The 17,202-nt window shown below is 44.9% G+C and overlaps 1 protein-coding gene across 5 annotated transcripts in view; it reads right to left on the reverse strand.

Annotated features, from left to right (window-relative positions):
* The window catches only part of AFF2 (ALF transcription elongation factor 2), a 443,996-nt gene that overhangs the window by 382,303 nt on the left and 44,491 nt on the right, over nucleotides 1-17,202 (reverse strand). The window contains exon 2 of one of the 5 annotated variants that reach the window (XM_081808151.1): nucleotides 13,346-13,557. The exons of the other annotated variants lie outside the window; for them this stretch is intronic. The gene's annotated coding sequence lies outside the window, so the exon portion shown is untranslated. The remainder of the gene's footprint in view (nucleotides 1-13,345; nucleotides 13,558-17,202) is intronic. 5 annotated transcript variants of the gene reach the window in all.

Consider the following 17,202-nt stretch of genomic DNA (forward strand, 5'->3'; position numbering starts at 1 on the left):
AGCACATAGCCTCCCCAGTGTCTATCACCCAGTCACCCCATCCCTCCCACCCCACCCCCCACTCCAGCAACCCTCAGTTTGTTTCCTGCAATTAAGAATTCTTCATATCAGTGAGGTCATATGATACATGTCTTTCTCTGTTTGGAAAGTCCCTATCAATTTTTAATCAACATAATTGCTAATGTCCCAGCATAATTTTTTTTCATAATTTCTAGAAAGTGTATGTATATGTATATGTATGTATATGTATGTATATGTAGATGGACCTAGAAATATTAGTCCTACTACCACTGGCCCTCTGACCCTAAGCTAATGCTTAGATTGGACCATAAATACTTTATCAGGTGTCCATCTGTCTTTAGGACGAGGAACCTTGCCAAACTTCCCAAAAAGACTTAGTAGTTTTAAAATGATAATGCTGCATTGCGAATACCTGCTTCTGAACAAGTGAACTTTTTTTTTTTTTTTTCCTGAATTGGCATTATTTACCTAGGAGGGTTTCAGTTTGGAACACAGTGTAGCTGCAAAACTTTTAGAAATCCTTTCTTTAGGGCGCCTGGGTGGCTCAGATGGTTAAGCGTCTGCCTTTGGCTCAGGTCACGATCTCAGGGTCCTGGGATCGAGTCCCGCATCGGGTTCCCTGCTCAGTGCAGAGCCTGCTTCTCCCTCTCCCTCTGCCGCTCCCTCTGCTTGTGCTCTTCTGTCTATCTCTCTGTCAAATAAATAAATAAAATCTTTAAAAAAAAAAAAAAAAGAAATCCTTTCTTTAATCCATACTACCTTGTACTTTACAATCCAAGACAGCTTTGCCATCTGGTTTCCCATTTAAATTTAATTTGCCCAGAAGTTTAAATTTTCTTTGTATCATTCAGATCCAGTTAAACTTACCAACCTAGACTAACTGCGGGGTGGGGGAAGGGGGGTAGAGGGCAAGCCAGGCTGAATTTGTGACAAATTCGAGTTCCAGAATATTTGGAAAGCAGTGCTGCAGTAACTGATCAGGTACAGTAAAATCATGTCCATCTATAAGGATCCACAGAAGCAGGGCCTTAGGTCACGTGGCCTAACAGTAGGGCCTGGGCAACAATTAAGTAGCCCACAGGCTTGCCCAGCAAGCAGGTCCAAAGACTAGAGTTGCTTTTTTAGGGCTAAAGCTCCATCCGGGCCCCGAGTGTCAGAGGCAGCTTTTGAGATGACAGGTCACTGGGGGTTCAATTGGGCCTCCCCCCAAAAAAGACATGCTGGAGTCCTAACTCCCACTACCTCGGATTGTGACCTTGTTCGGAAATAGGACCTTTACAGGGGCAATCAGGGTAAGAGGACATCATTAGGGTGCACCTGAATCCACTGTGAAGACACAGAAAGAAGACGGTCATGTGAAAGAAGATTGGAGTGATGCATCTAGAAGCCAAGGTACACCGAGGCTACCAGAAGCCTTTCCCTAGCGCCTTCGGATGAGTCATGGCCATGCCAACATCTTGATTTTGAACTTCTAGCCTCCAGAACTGGGAGACAATACATTTTTGTTGTTCTTAGCTACACGGTTTGTGGTATTTTATTTCCCCATCACTAGCACCAGCTTTGACGTGAAAAGAAACAACACAGTATACATTCCACATTTCTTCTCCAAAGACGCACATTTCCACATCCCTAAATACTATGAGACATCAGGTCTTATTCTGGCTGTGCATATGGTGTGTAATAAAGGAAGAACAATGGCCGTCTGGGTCAAATTGATGAGTCCGTGAGCTGAGTAAGTCAAGAATTCAGGGACGTATTATTTATGTAGATATTGTGATGCGATGTAACGAGTGGGGTGCAAACTAGGTTAAATGATGGTGGTAATGACTGTTTGGGGAAATTACAAAACAGCCTGCACCCTGGTCCAGACAAAATTAAGTCATTTAATACTAATACGAACAATCATGTCAGTAGGAGACATTGGCATATGTCAATAAGGTCAGCTGACATAGAAACCAGGGTTCTTCCCACTTTACCTACAGCCACCCCTTTGTCAAACGTGGCATGTGGGCTGATAGGACACATGATCGTGTGGGAGGAAAAAAAAAATCACTGAAACAAATTTAGTGAGATCTGTTTGATAAGCATTATACTTTCAATTGCACTCCATAATACGGTCACCTATTCATCCAACAAATATTTATCGACCAAGATTTATCCAGAAAGAGGAAGAGCTTCTGAGTACTGATGTCAGATGAGGGCGATACTCTGACTTCAATCCCAGAAGTCAAACACACACAGTTCTCCAGAAACGCTCTGGGTCCCAAGGTTTCCTCATCTGCAATCCACAGAAGGATTTGATAGATTGTACACCTGAACCCTACTCCCAGGGCAAAGGGAGCTGAAGTAAAATGTGTCCAGGAAACAGGGGGCACTTCTCATTCCATGCAAGCTTCTGACATGGTTACTTTTAGAGATAAGGAAACTGAAGTTCAGAGAGGGGAAGTGACTTCCCTGAGGTCACAAAGCGCCTCCACAGCACAGCTTCAAGGAAGTTACACTAAATGCAGTCCTCTACGCCTGTCCCAGTATTTTATTAAGGACAGTCGATGTTTATAACCCATGGACTACTAACGGCATTCCTTTTATTTCATAATCCACTCCCCTATGTCTTGTGTTTTCTTGTGATATATTTTAGATGTGAGGAAGTTTATATTTCAAAATGATTCATTCAGCTCTGCCAACTGCAAGGCAAGACTACAATGAATGTTCTCTTGTTGATCAAGAGTGTGTTTTTGTGAGCAAAGAGATAGACTATCTAAATTCACATGGTGTTCTGGACCACCACCAACTAATACATTGACATGCCGATATACTGGATTGTTTACATACAAAGTAAATGTCAAGCAAAGGGAAAACCCTTTTGTCAGTTACTAGATATTCCTCTTACCGTCTGGGACATGTCAGATTGAAGCAAAACACGCCTGTTTCATTCTGTCATTACATTTGACCTAAACTTCATTTTAAAGCTGTAGTATTGATTAGGCTTTAGAAAAGCGTTTGCCTCGGAATCTGATTTAAGTCTTGCTCACCATTCACTTGTCAGGAATGTAACAGCTTCACAAATGAAACTAAAAAGGACACATTTAATTCTAATTTCATTAAGCAAGAGATTTTATGGAAGTAGACAAATTGGCAGGGCAGCAAATTGTCCGAACCATCCAATGGCTCAAATGCTTGCTTGGGCCAGGCTACCAGCGGGCCGGGCAGGATGCGCCCAGCACATTTTCTGCTCGCTGGTAAGGAGCGGTTTAAAGGCCTGTTGACAGCCGATAGTAAAGCTTTCCTTCTGTTTATCTTTTTCTTCCTCTTTCAACAAGAGATTCCTGTTAAGAGCCTTTTTGGTTCTGGGATGCTGAGCAACTGTGGACCGCAGTCCTGCTCCGCCCGTGAGGAAGCGGGGATTTGCAGCGAGATGTCCCCTGCTCCCAGTGAGATCAAAGGGACACACACAGAGGCGCTCCCCAGTTACTGGGGCTTTACGCCAGCCCTCCAGCACGCTGGCCTTACTACCATGTACACTTGAAAGAACACCTCACTCCTGATCGCTACCGGTTTCTATAGAAACAAGAAAGAATCTGTTCTTTTGCTAAAATTTTCCCCTAAAGCTTTTTCTAGCACTGTATAAAACATTTATTTTTTGCTATCACAGTCCTCCATTTAGAGCATCATTTAACCAATCAAAGAACAATGGGCTGGGTAGAGATATGAACGTGTGCTCCATTTCCAGAAACCAAATCCTCTGTGCGCGAAGGAGCCATGGTCAGTTCATCACTCCTGGGTCACTTTCGGACTCAAGCATTTTAGAGTAAATCCTGGAAATGACGGTGTATCGGAGAGTGGAGAGCGGTCAACAAGGTATCTGCCCAGCCACAAGCTGACTTTTTCACTTCAAAATACTTCAGCCGTCACGGTATTTAAATGAACTCTGTCTCATCAGTGTCGCCATAAATTATCCTTGAGAACTCCAGAGCCCCTGACCACAGGATCGTGAGTCACGGCCTTGATGCCTGGGGAGCTCGGCTTCAAGATAACGGCTGGCTTTCCCTGCTTTATTATTGTGTGCCCTTCTCCAGGGACCGCATTTGCTCAGGAGTGGCTAAGGCTAGTAAATATTGTATCTGTCTCTTGCAATCACCGAACAAACAGACTTGCCCTCCGTCACATAAAACCCCCAGAGCTGTTAGGCCATGAAAGAGGTATTGAACTAGGGCTGTGCTTAAAAACTAAGAATGGGGATCTCTGTGGCATCAATCAAGACTAAATCTGCGATGTGGTGCCATGTGTCTCGTCTTCTATCAGATTCCATTCATTTAGTCCTGCCTTGATAAATATTAATTGAGTGCCAGTCATGGAGGTCTTCAGCACTGCAGGTGAGGTGCAGCCCTGAGCAAGACACAGGGAGTCTATGGGGCCGCAGACACACCTTGGTGTTTTGCTGGCACCTTGCTTATCATAAAGAACTCCAAAGTAGGGTCTGGCCGCAGGTGAAATTAACTTGAAACTTGTGCATGTTTTGCAAAATCATAACACTGTCTGAGATCTTGAGAGGTCCATCTTTTTCCGAGCTCTTCTACATGGAGATTCTTAAGGATGGGGGGCCTCACGGACTACCTTGATGGCTCATCTGGTGTTTCAACATATTATAAGTCTGAAAGTTCCTTCTTTGCTACCATGATGAGAGCTAAAGGACCACACCACAAAGTAATTCAATCAGGTGCTCTTCCGCTGGAAGAGGGGGGAATGCGGCCATCACTGAAATGCTGTATTTCATACTCTGAAACAAATTCAGACCGAGCACCAGAGTCTGAAGGCTGACTCTTTACTCCCAAAGCATGTCTTGAGTAAACAAATACCTTGGTATTCATATTCATGCAACCAATTTCATACTTTTCTTCTTTTTTGTTTTTTTTATTTTATTTATTTATTAGAGAGAGAGACAGAGGGAGAGCACAGAGGGAGAATGAGAGGGAGAAGCAGACTCCCCACTGAGAGAAAGCCGACATGGGGCTCGATCCCAGGACCCTGAGATCATGACCTGAGCCAAAGGCAGACGCTTAACCAACTGAGCCACCCAGGCGGCCCAAATTTCATACTTTTCATTCTTTTCTCTTTTATTCTGAATCTGAACTTCTGGGACAAAATTCGGATCCAGTTAAACAAGAGACACTTAAAATGTATATTAGCAAAGAGCATGAGCTTGGAAGTCAGACACGTTGGGTTTGAACTGTGACCATACCACATTTTAGCAGATAAACTTGAGCAAACTGCATAGTATTTCTGAGTCTTGGTTTTCTTATCTGTGAAATGGGGATAATAATAACTCATGGAGTTGTTGGCAAATACTAAATGAGATACTGCGTGTCAACTATTTGGCACAGTGCTTAGCAGAGAGTAAACATTCCGTAAACGAGGGCTTAGCATATGCACACACCTGACAATGTACTTCTGACATATACTTTCATACATACTTTATATACACACACGTATGTGTGTGGATACCTACCTACCTTATTGCTATCTATACATCAGTATCTACTTATCAACCCTTCTGACAGCCTTGTTGACCTTTTTGTCCTCAGGGTTGAGCTCAGTATCCAACACACAGTTGTTATGCAACAAATGGCTGCTGGAAAAAAAGAGAAGAGGAATAAAGATAGATATTTTAGAGTTTAAAGATATGGAGGTTCTGCGTTAACATGCTACCTCACTACGCAGGTTAATTGGGTTGACAAGGGTTTCTGCTTGCACTTTTCCAGTAACTTTGGACTCAATCCTTCTGTTGACCGTGGGCAATTCTAATGAAATAGAACTAATTGTAATCAAGTGCTCTCGGGGCCATAAACCTAGGAGCAGGCATATGGATTACTACATTATATTTGCACTCCTAAGGTTTGTTAAACACCTTAGGATGAAAAAAGCTAATAAATATGAGATTTATTTTTATCATTATTAACTTAAAATGGAAAAAGCTAAAGATAGCAGAGACCCTAAGAGCTAAAACTAATGTACTCAAATGACTACGTATTTAAAATTATTATGGCTAATGACCTTAAAATTTTTCTAGCTCTGTTTCCTAGGAATAAAAACTAAATCATCTCTAATAAAAAATATCCATAATTTTTCACTGCTGATGACTTTGGGGGAATATTGAATAAAGTGGTTGAAAGAAGTCAGTTTTTACAACCTAAGAAAATAAAATACAGGGGATACAGAATTCATTCTTATCATACACATAAACTAGAGATGAATTACATAATGTTCCTCCAAGCACTGAGAAATAGTCAACCACTTTCCGATACATACTGTGGCAAAATCTTAGGCTGTAGTCACAAAGCCAAGCACCACCAGTTTCCTGGGTTGAGACTAACAGGCCAGTCATTAGCATAATTTCCCCCTTCATGTCCATGATCCTACTGATGACAAGCATCCATGCCCTTGCCTCTTCACTTTGACTGCATGTGATGTATCAGAGCTTGCAACTGTTTTGATCTGCTGAGAGGAGCACAGCAGAGAGCAGTCAACTCTTCACGTGCCCTCTTTCCGGTTCAGAGGAAGAGGATGAGAAAAATGATCATGATATTATTGCAATCCCATTTAGTCATTCAATAATCTCTTCCGAGCATTACTTTGTGCGATGCACTCTCTAGGGACTGTGGAAGATAGGGACAGTGTAGTCGTGTGAGGCAGCCATAAAAAATGAACATAACAGAAGCCAGAGGAAACACACGGGAAGAGTAGACATGTGGCCTGGGGAAATCGGGGAAGGCTGCTTGGAGGAGGTTGCACTTCAGCCAAACGCTGAAGGATAATTAGGCGACTAGAGATAGAGAAGGTGAGGGAGGGGGCTTCCTGGCCATTGGAAGAACAAGAGTAAAGGCACAGAAGAGGAATGAAGGAAAGAAGAAGTAAGTAAGAATGTGAAATGGTGTCAAATGGCAGAGCAGAAGGTGAGTGCAAAAAGCCAGGTGAGGCCAATTCAAGATGCCTCCAAAACAGCACGTTGAGTAATGTCGATGCTTTTCTCTTTAATCAAGAGGGAACTACCAAACGCTTTGGAGAAATACACCTTTCTTCCAGACCTTGCCCTGATTGCATCCACTGAATGAGGCAGCTCCCCCCTACACCCCTGGCCATTTTGGACTTCCCCTTCTTAGTAATTGCTTTCTTAGTCACTGAATGTAGCCTTATGGCAGTGTATCTGTCATCCTAAGTGTCTCAGACATGAACCAAATATATATTTAAAATGTATCTGGGACTGAATTAAAATGATCAACTAGAGTTGAAATTTAAGTCCTAAACATGATGATAGTGCCAGACACGTAAGTGCCACCGTAGATTTACTGAATCTTTCCACAGCGAGGGGGAAATTCTTTACAACGTGTTTGTTGTTTTTGATCACATTTTTCCCTCCTGGGTCAATTGAGGTTTCCTTCCCATTTTGTGGAGATCCCCTTAGTTCACTTCCCTTTGCGTATCCCTTTCATGTTTTTGATAACCCCTGCAAATAAAAGGTGGGCAAGTCCTAAAGAGGGGCAGTTGTCTTTCCTTCCTTCCTTCCAACAAGCATTTACCAAACCCTGCCTTGTGCCAGACATTCACACTGACGCCAGAAGCCCCAGGAGGAACAAGACGGAGCGCCCTGTCTGCCCTCACGTAGCTCACTGACCCAGGACGTCGGAGAGCCTACAAACGAGTGTGTGGCATGGAGAGTAGGAGGTGAGCATTCATGTGCCGCAAACGGTTCTACTTTATTTTATTCTTGTCGAACCAGAGATAAAACTTCAGTCATTTGTAGGCAAAGACCAGTCCTCTGTTTTGGAAAAACCGTCTCAGCAGACACTCTATTTACACGAACACAAAGCATAATAAATGACGGAGCCCCTATCCGGAGAAATAACGGAGCCACCATCATCTAGCTGGCACGGAACGCGAGAATGGAGAGGGCCTGCCCCATTCCTCCAACGCCTTCCCACTGCAGGTAGAATAAAATTCAAATTGCTTATCTGGGACTTTGAAGGACCCACTGATCTGGTCCTTGCGTACCTCCCTGACCTCATCCACCGTGAGGTTACCATCCTTGACAAGGCTCGTTTTGTGCCTCGAATGAGCCAAGCATGTCCCTGCCACCGTCCTTCCAGCAGCTTCCCCAAGGTGCTCGCTTCCCCTCCTCAGTCAGGTCTCTGCTCAGACAGGCCCTTCTGCTTCTGTAGCTATGCCACATCATCCTGTTTTAACTCTTCAGCTCACTCATTGCAATTGAAAATGACACCCTCTCTGTCTGTGTTGATCTTTGCACGTCTGCCCCCTCGGACTAGAAGGTAAGCACCGTGGAAAGGGGCACCTAGTCACCTCCCGGGCCCTCGGCACCTCGAGCAGGTGCACGGCCTTTAGCCCCATGGCAGAGGTGGGGACAGGAGGGAAAGGTCAGAGGGAGGACAGGGGGAGCAAGAGGGGAGGGCTGGAAGGGAAGAAGAGAGACAGGTGTGTGTGTGTGTAGCCTCAGTTGCCATAGGGCTTGGGGCAGGGCGGGGAGCACGGCCAGGGAGATGGTTTCCTCGAAGCCTTACACGACGGGACAGGACTCTGTGCAGGTGAGCGAGGTTTGGGATCTTTCTGAGATTGCTTGCAGGAGACAGGGCACCAGGAGCAGACGACGAAGGTGCCGCTTTCCTGAGCATCTCGGCAAGAGTCGGAGTAGCAGTCTCTGTTCTGCCGTGGGTTTGTATTCTAGTGTTGCGTGACTTCCTCCCCATTCGGCCACGGCTTCTTAACACGAAATCAATACACAGCTCCCAGGACAGCCCGGGCTGTGTCTACATGATGCCAGAGCAGCCTGCCAAGTGATTAGATGTGGTTAAAAAAGAAATCAGTCAGACCGGTCATTTGTCATCGGGTAGACAGAGCCACGCTGCCACGGGCCACCACTACTCCGCCGGCTGAAATTGCTAAAGAAGTAACAACGGAGGGGGCTGGTGAACTCCTCACTCTCATTAACATTTTCCCATAAGCAGGCTCCATAATTTCCCTGTGTCCTACAGCTAGGATTAGAACGCATGGACCCTGCATCTTAATCACAAGCTCCATGTGCAAGGGGCCATTTCAATACTGACTTCTGCGTCTCTGATTTGAAATGATCATGAATATTGTATAGCTTGCCTCACTCTGTTTGTTTCTTTGTTTTTTTTCCTTTTAATAAGATGCCCTAGGGTGAACCATTTCAGTTAACTTAAGAAAGTGAAGCAGCCCCCCAGATAGCGTGCACGCACAGAAGCGTTGGGCTGTATTCCTCAGTGTGGTCGTGTACGGCACGTGGCCCTTCAGGATCAGGGCGACCACCTCACCCCCCGGAAATTCTGGCTCAGCCGGGGGGCGAGGTGGGGCCCAGGCACCCACAGGCACCTCCGGAGAGCGCCCCCCGGCACCCGCCCCCGCTGCCCTAGCCCGATCCCCGAGGCAGAGCCCGGGCCCGAGGGACCAGGCCCCAGCAGGAAGAAAGGTGTGGAGGGCCTCCCGAAGCCCCCACTGGGCACAACCCTTCTGGGCTCGGAGGCTCCGGGGCTCCCGGATGGATGGACACACTCCTGATGCGCGGTCCCCAGGCTGTGAAGTCAAGTCACTGTGAGACCGGCACGTGCAGCCAGCTTGATCATTACCCGGCTCACACGCCCGACTCCCCGCTCCATCCTCAGAAAGGAAAGTGCTCTCCCCGTGGTACTTCGGTTTCCCAAAGAGAGGCTCCCAAGCGACCCAAGGATAGAGTTAGGAATCACTGGAAATGGCAACCTGCTGATAAAGTTCTAAAAGACTCAAAGGTTATTTTCACTTGTTCATTTGACGCATTCGTGCACTCATTTGCTGTTTCAGCGAATATATTCTTGAGTACCTACTGAATGTCTGGCTGGCATCGTGGTCTTTATCCTCAAGGAATCCATAGTCTTCTGAAAGAGGCAGAAACCCCAAACAAATAATTAGACCCTACCGTGGCAAACGCTGTCAGGAGATCTGCAGAAGTGAAATATTTTCTGACAGAGAAGCCAGTGGAGGGGGGCAGAGCGAAATCAGGGAAAACTTGAGAGAGATGGCACTAGAGTTGGGCTTTCAGGAGAGCAGGAGGGGTCCAAAAACCTCAGTCATCAAGATAAATGGAATTTTAAGGCACTATTTTTTTTAATTAAAACGAATGCACTATTTTTTTTCCTTTTGCCCCGGGCTCCAACATCGCTCAGAACACCACTGTTACTGATCCTGTCTGTATTTAACAATTAGATCTTCCATTCATCACAGATTTTTAGCTTAATTTTGACTTTTTTTTTTTTTTTTTTTTACAAATACCACATTCAGTATCATTTGCCTCAATTACCGAGTCTGTGGTTTCACCTGGAATGCCGTGCTTGGGCAAGTGCCTCAGCCGCCTCACCCCCAGCTTGGCCCTTCCCCGAGCCAAGCGATCTGTGTGATGAGGGACTAGAAAATCAGCCCGGTTTTCCGCCCCCTCCACTAGAAAAGACCAACTCAAACTGCCAAACTAGCTTTCCCCACGCACGTTATGTCAAAGATGACAGGGCTGAGCCTGTCTTCTTGGAGTGCAAACCTTGGGGGTCACTCATACTTTCGGTACTTCAGAAAACGGCCATACCCAGTCATCAGAAAGCCGAATGGTCTCCATTGCTGTCTTCCTCCCTTTGACTAAATCCATGCATTTGGCACTGGTAAATAAGTTCCCCTCAGCCGTGGGAAGCTAAAAAGCCAGTGCTGGCGGGAGGGAGGGGGTTGGGGGTGGGGATGGAGCCACTTCTAAGAATTTCAGGCTATAACGTCTACTAGACAGTGTTATTACCAAGAGCGGTGGTTTTGTTTGGCGCATCGTTTTCTATTTCTTTTCTTATATGTTTGGAGACAGACATGAGAACATACGTGCTCTCTATTATTTCTTCTAAATATTCCTCCTGTTTAAAAGGGGAAGATGGGTATTGGGAACCCAGCTTGGTGACAGAGCAGCTATATATAGATCTGTAAATGAGAGAGCTGTGTGTGGAACAACACCCAAGCCTCTGGCTTCTGGCTTCAAATATGCAGCGTGGTAAGCAGGGAAAACTGCCTCTCACTCTCAGAGCTCCGAACCTCACTGATTTCAGTCCGGATTTACGGCATCATTTGTTCCTGATCAGAGCTACTCGCCTGGCACGCCTCCACCAGGAAAAGGTAAAATATAACCCAGCAGGGCAAACTAGAAAGGGAAAAGAACAATCAAACCAGGTCAGGAGTTAAAAAATTCACTGCTTTTGCCCTGATTCTTTTGTTCATCTAATATAACTTGCTTGGTAAAACTTGCCTACACTGTCCCTGTTTTCGCCCTCGTCCTCCAAGAGCCTCTACCTATCATGCACACGCTCATCACACGTAATCACATGGGGCGAAATAATCAGATCAGCCCTGCGCAAGCCAATGTAATTGGCACCCTTTGAAAAGACAGGTGCCTAAAGTTCTTTAAAAAAATTCACGGGTGGGGTGCCCGGCTGGCTCGGTCGGTGGTCCGTGCGGCTCTTGATTCTCGGGGTTGTAGGTTCAAGCCCCACGTTGCATATAGAGATTACTTTAAAAAAAATCAAATCTTGAAAAAAAAAATCACAGATGAATGAGCTAAAAACACAGAAAACACCCTGCCTGACTTATGGTAAGTACTCAGCAAGATGCTAGCTATCATTACAAATATTTTGGAGAGTATTTATAGTCATTTATAGAAAGATATATTTTAGGAAATTTTTTTAACACATATAACAGGTCAGAACGATTTTTAGTGCCATTTAGGTCAATTACTGAGAATTTCTAAGAAACCTCCTTTTATTGATATGGTGTAGGACCGTAAAATAATGAGACTCTTCATAGAACAAACGAGCAGACATTTGACATTCAGATGAATACCAGCACCTTCGAAGCCACGCCAAGAGGAAACTATACACTGTGTTCAAGGAGACAGGCATTGCTCAACAGTCTGGAATTCCTCTAAGGGAATTACCTTCAGCTGTAGTTATGAACCATGCATGAAAATGAAGCTCATTATTTTAGGAGCCTCAGCTCATTTTTTAGTAAAATGTGTATTCAACCTTATCAGCCTCCTTACTTGCCAAATCTGGCTCCAAATCACTTTTGGTTGTTTCAGAAAAAAAAACCACTGATGCTATCAAGAGATGAGAATCTGAGGCCTTATAATGATACAAGGAACAAAATTGCCAACCATTAACGTTGTTCGGCAGCGCCGTTGGAATAAGGCGGTGCCTCCCGAGGAGGTCACTTTGAATGGAGCCAAAGCCAGGTTGGATAGGTACGTTCTGGACATGGTGGTTAAGTATCAGCCACTCTGTACTTTCTGGGCAATGTTATAAAGCCTACGAAAGGGAGGCATTGAGCCATTTATTAGCAAGTCAATTTCCCGACTAAATACTTTGACCATTTTCACTTTTGGAAAATTAATCTCTGCCTATTTTGAGATTCTACACAGAAACAGCAATCTTAACAAGAATAATTCCTCTGAAATACTATCTTCTCAAAGTTACCTTAAAAGTAGAAAGGCCATTCAATTGTGACCTAGCCCTATATCGGATGCAAGTATTTTCCTGAGGAAAAAATAGACGGCCAGAAGATAAACTTCTTCCACACAGGGTTAATAACGAAAATGCTGATACGACCTTGAGTGTGGTGGCGCCCGGAACCAGCACTATAATTAATCTAAATGTACTGTAATTACACTAAATGTTACTTCTGTAGAAGAGTTCCAAATCATGTGGCTTTTTTATGCTTAGATAACATGCAGTTTATTTCCAATCATGGATGTAGGCATGATTTGCTAAAGGAACATTAGGTCTGGAAGCAATATCTTAATCAAATCAGAACTTCTTCTGTAAAACAAATCTTTGGCTTTTGAAGAATTAGCAGCAACTAATGCCTTAGGGTAGAGATGTGAAACTGAGCTGAAATCTGCACCGCTAGATCTCTCCCTCTCCCCTCTGGCACCCAGTCATTCACCAGCACATCCATGTAGCCTCCTACCTACATACCTACATACACTTTCTCTGGTCGTAAACCACCACAGCTACTTCTAAATTACAGCCTGAAAACGCCACGCTGAAAGTCAGTTGTAGGAAAGTTCACCTCATGCACTTTATTTATTTCTTCAGAACAGAAGCTGGTTCCTTTTGGGAAAGAACTCATTTAAACAAAACCTAATAGCAAGCATCCATAAATTAGAGGGTTATTGGTATGTGCATGATTTGATGCATAAAAACCGAACAGATATTCCAGAGGTGAAAATGCCGACTCTTACCCCTGCAGAAAGATCTCTTATGGTGATTTTAGTCTTGTACGGGAGGACCGGATGGGCTGGGACACCTCCAGTCATTGGCTGCTGTCGTCTTTCTAACTGTTCGGTGGCTCTTCGTCCACACTCCTTCTCCCCAGTGCCGTAAGCTCACACAGTAACCAGCCACAAGAAGCAATGCCGATCTTGCTGCCGGACACGTCATCACAAATCCAGCTCTGGTGCCCAAATCAGGAAGCAGAACATATTAAAAATCGAAAAGGGCAAGATAGAATCAGCCTTATGAGGGCAGAATTCAGACTCACTCTAGCACACACAGCGATGATCAAGCACTCAGGGCCTGGATGATGACCGAAACTCTTGTCCATGTGCTCCGTCTTCAACGGGTGTGAGTTCAGTTGCCCAAAGTACAGTGTGTGCGTGCCAGGGGTTGGGAGCACAGAAGACACGAACCCTGAGAGCCAGATGATCACAGGATATGAAACAAGATCCCAGAGGTCATGGAGCTGAAACTCATTCTTTTGCAGGTTGGGCAACAGGCCCAGAGGAGTTAAGTGACTTGCCCAAGGTCACAAAGCAAATGAATGACAGAGACAGGATATCCTAGTTTCTAGGCCCGGGCTCCTTTTGATCACAGCCTGGATGCGCATGGGTATCAGACCACCCATTTGCCCCTTTGGCTTCTCAACCCGCATCTATGGAGCAAATATCAGATGCCAGGTCTGGTGCAGGGGACTATGCCTTCAGTGAAGTCAATAAAAACCTAATCTGGGTAACACTATGAAAGGACTTAGCAGATGAATGGGGTAAACGATTCCGATGCAGCATGGTCCCCTGTCCCAGTGTGAAATCTGGATGGTTAAGACATGGCAAATGCAAATTAAACCAAAGTGGCTCCTGTTATCCCCACAACGGCATAGTCTCTTCTGGTTTTCTTGAAGTAGATGAATAATCCCGAACATTGGTAAACACTGAAGATTCTCAAAATATTTTCAGCAGGAGTGAGACTGTGAGGTGGGCCCACTCCATCCCCCCAATCTTATCTCCCTCCACTAAGCCCTCCCTTCCTCAAGGCTGCCTCTCCTCTTGATAAAACAGCTACTGTAAATTAAACCCCTCGGACAGACATCAAGCTTTGGAATGATACACAGCAAGCTACAGTATTCCCAGCAACTAGCCCAGCACCCGGCATGTGGTAGGGGTCTTAAAGCACTTGCTGAATGAAAGAATGAGTGAATGACCCAATCACTGCAACAGGTTCTTAATAATCTTTTTCTGTTTGATTTTTTGACAGCTCTGGTATGGAGGTCTCATTATCACTACTTTATAGATGATGGAAAAGAGGCCCAGAGATGTAAAGCAATTGGCCCAAGGTGACACAGCCTGTAAATGGTGGAGCTGACCATCTGTCTACTAATTCATGCTCTATTCATTCTCCGTGCCTGTTCTTTCTGCTTTGCCTCATCAACTTCTAACCATGCTTGAAAGGTTAGGCCTCATCTTCCAGAAGTCTCATCTAATCCAAGGGCCGTGTCTTATTTGTCTACAGTGGTGTGTGGGAGTATCTCCTGCCCCGAGCCAGGACGATGTCACTGTCTTTGCCTCGCCAGCAACTCTGTAGATGTGCTGCGCTCAGTAAGCGCTCCGTAATGTAATGTAAGTGGAAGGAAGCTGGGGGGCGGGGGGAGGCAGGGAGGGGAAGTAAAAAGGATAGATTGAGGGCACAGCCTGAGGCTCAAATACAAGGTTCAGGTCTTCAGATTATGTCACAGAAAGACATGTCTGCCTTCTGTCCACAGGGATCCGGAATTCAAGTCCCTGGGAAGTGGAAACTGAGGGAGAGCATCCCACTCGGGCAGCTCCCATAGTAAATCTTATGTTATGTGTGATTCACTATGATGTTCTTCAAAAAGTGAGTATCTAAACTGAGTTTGTGTTATGTATACCAAGTTTCAAGACTTGTTTCCAACCAAGTGTTAACATTTCTTGGTATCATTTCTGGTATTAATTTTGTGCTAAAATTGTAATGGCTTAAATACACTAGGTTAAACTATAGTATTGAAATTAGTACCACCCGTTTCTTTTCACTTTTTCTAACGTGGCTCTAGAAAATCGTAAATTACATATGCGGCTTGCATCAGTTGCTAATGAACAGAACTCATCTGTATCTGGTTTCGTGTGCTGGTTGGTTACCTGGGTGCACGCAACTGTCAAAACTCGTTGAACTGAACACCTAAGATCTGTGCATTTTATTGTCTGTCCGTTATAGTTCCATTAGAAAAATGACACACACACAAGACAGAAGGCCACAAAAGAGTCTCTTCTTCTTTCACCCTCAAAGAACACGTTCTGACATAAAAGGGAGAACCACCCTGAGCATTTTTTGAATCCCACTAGATGTCGGATCTTTGGTGTAACTCCCTGTCTCACCATCCAGACCAAGCTATCGGGGAGAAACCTCTCATTTCCTGTTTGCTTTTTCTCCCACAGAGCATCAAATACTCAGAAGAGAGCTGGGCCCTGATTGGCTTAGGAATTGTCACCACCGAGGCAATAAGTGAGGGATGTCCCTGATTTCCATAACTAGAGGTAAACAGACTTTGAACCAAACATGTTAGAGAAAAATCAAAGACCATTAAAGCCTTCCATTCTCCCAGAGTTGACTTTTTCATTCACGCAGACCATTAAACTTGGTTCTTCCACTCAAAAACAAAACAGCCAAGTGAGCAGACCAAGGAGCGTGGCAGGCCGTTCAGGAACACTGCTCAGAACACATTGAGAACCAAATGCAATTAGAGGCCCCGCCTCTGCTCTGCTCACTGGCAAATGTACCCACATGTCTGACCCCACGTGTCTGACTCTGTGGGGACGGGGGTGGGGGGACGGACCAGGAGCCTCCCCAGGCGGAGACAGCCCTGAGGCTACAGTGTAGCCTGCCCCAAGCAGGGGCCTGGCCTCCCCCTCTCATCTGCCTATAAGAGGGCCAAACAGCCACGCCCGGCCTTGCAGCCAATCGGGGCCGGCACACATCGGCAAGGGTATAGATGGGGGCTCTTCACACCCCAATTCACCCCTAACCTTCCCCCTCACTCGCTGTGAGTTAGAGGATCCGTGTCTGCGTCGGGGTCTCCAAGACCAAGCTCAGGTACAATGAATGACCAGAATGACTCACAGAACTCACTGACTTTAGGAGTATGTATAAAAAGTAACACAGGGTCATTGTAAAACAAAACTGGAAACTTTTAAAAAGTACAGAGAAGAAAAATTAATTATCATCTAGGATACGGATATACTGAACTTATGCAATTCTTCTCTTACTATTGAAAATTTGGACAGTTTCCCTTTTTAGCCTTGCTTTATGATTTAACCTGTATAAACAAACCCATGGAAATCAGTCCCCTCCGTCTGTAAGGAGACTGGGACATTTAAATAATTATCTTCAACAAATGTCCTGATTCCTGATTTAACTTCATTTCACAAAATTCACACACAATGTCCCGATTAACACCCCATTTGTTCTCAGTGTTTACTTTTTCGCCGACCCTGACACACTTCTCTTGACTAAATCTGAATTCTGTCAGCTCTCATTCTGACAAAAATCCAGTCTTGGAGATAAGAAGCAATCCACTGGGGGCTACACAATAGCAAAATCAATATTTTCCAGCTAAAGGACAATTTTGGAGCCACAGACTTATATGAGAGAGGAGAAATCTTTCTCCAGCTCTTGGAGGAAGCTATTTGAAAATGCTTAATAAACTATTAAGCATATCGTTTTCAACAACCAAGAGGGAAACACAGCAGCCTCCTCTCCTGATGCTGTCTAATCGCAACTGTGAGTTCCAGAAATAGCAGCTGGGGGAAGG

This window comes from Leptonychotes weddellii, chromosome X, assembly GCF_054177405.1.
Source record: "Leptonychotes weddellii isolate Sample4059 chromosome X, ASM5417740v2, whole genome shotgun sequence".
NCBI lineage: Eukaryota > Metazoa > Chordata > Mammalia > Carnivora > Phocidae > Leptonychotes > Leptonychotes weddellii.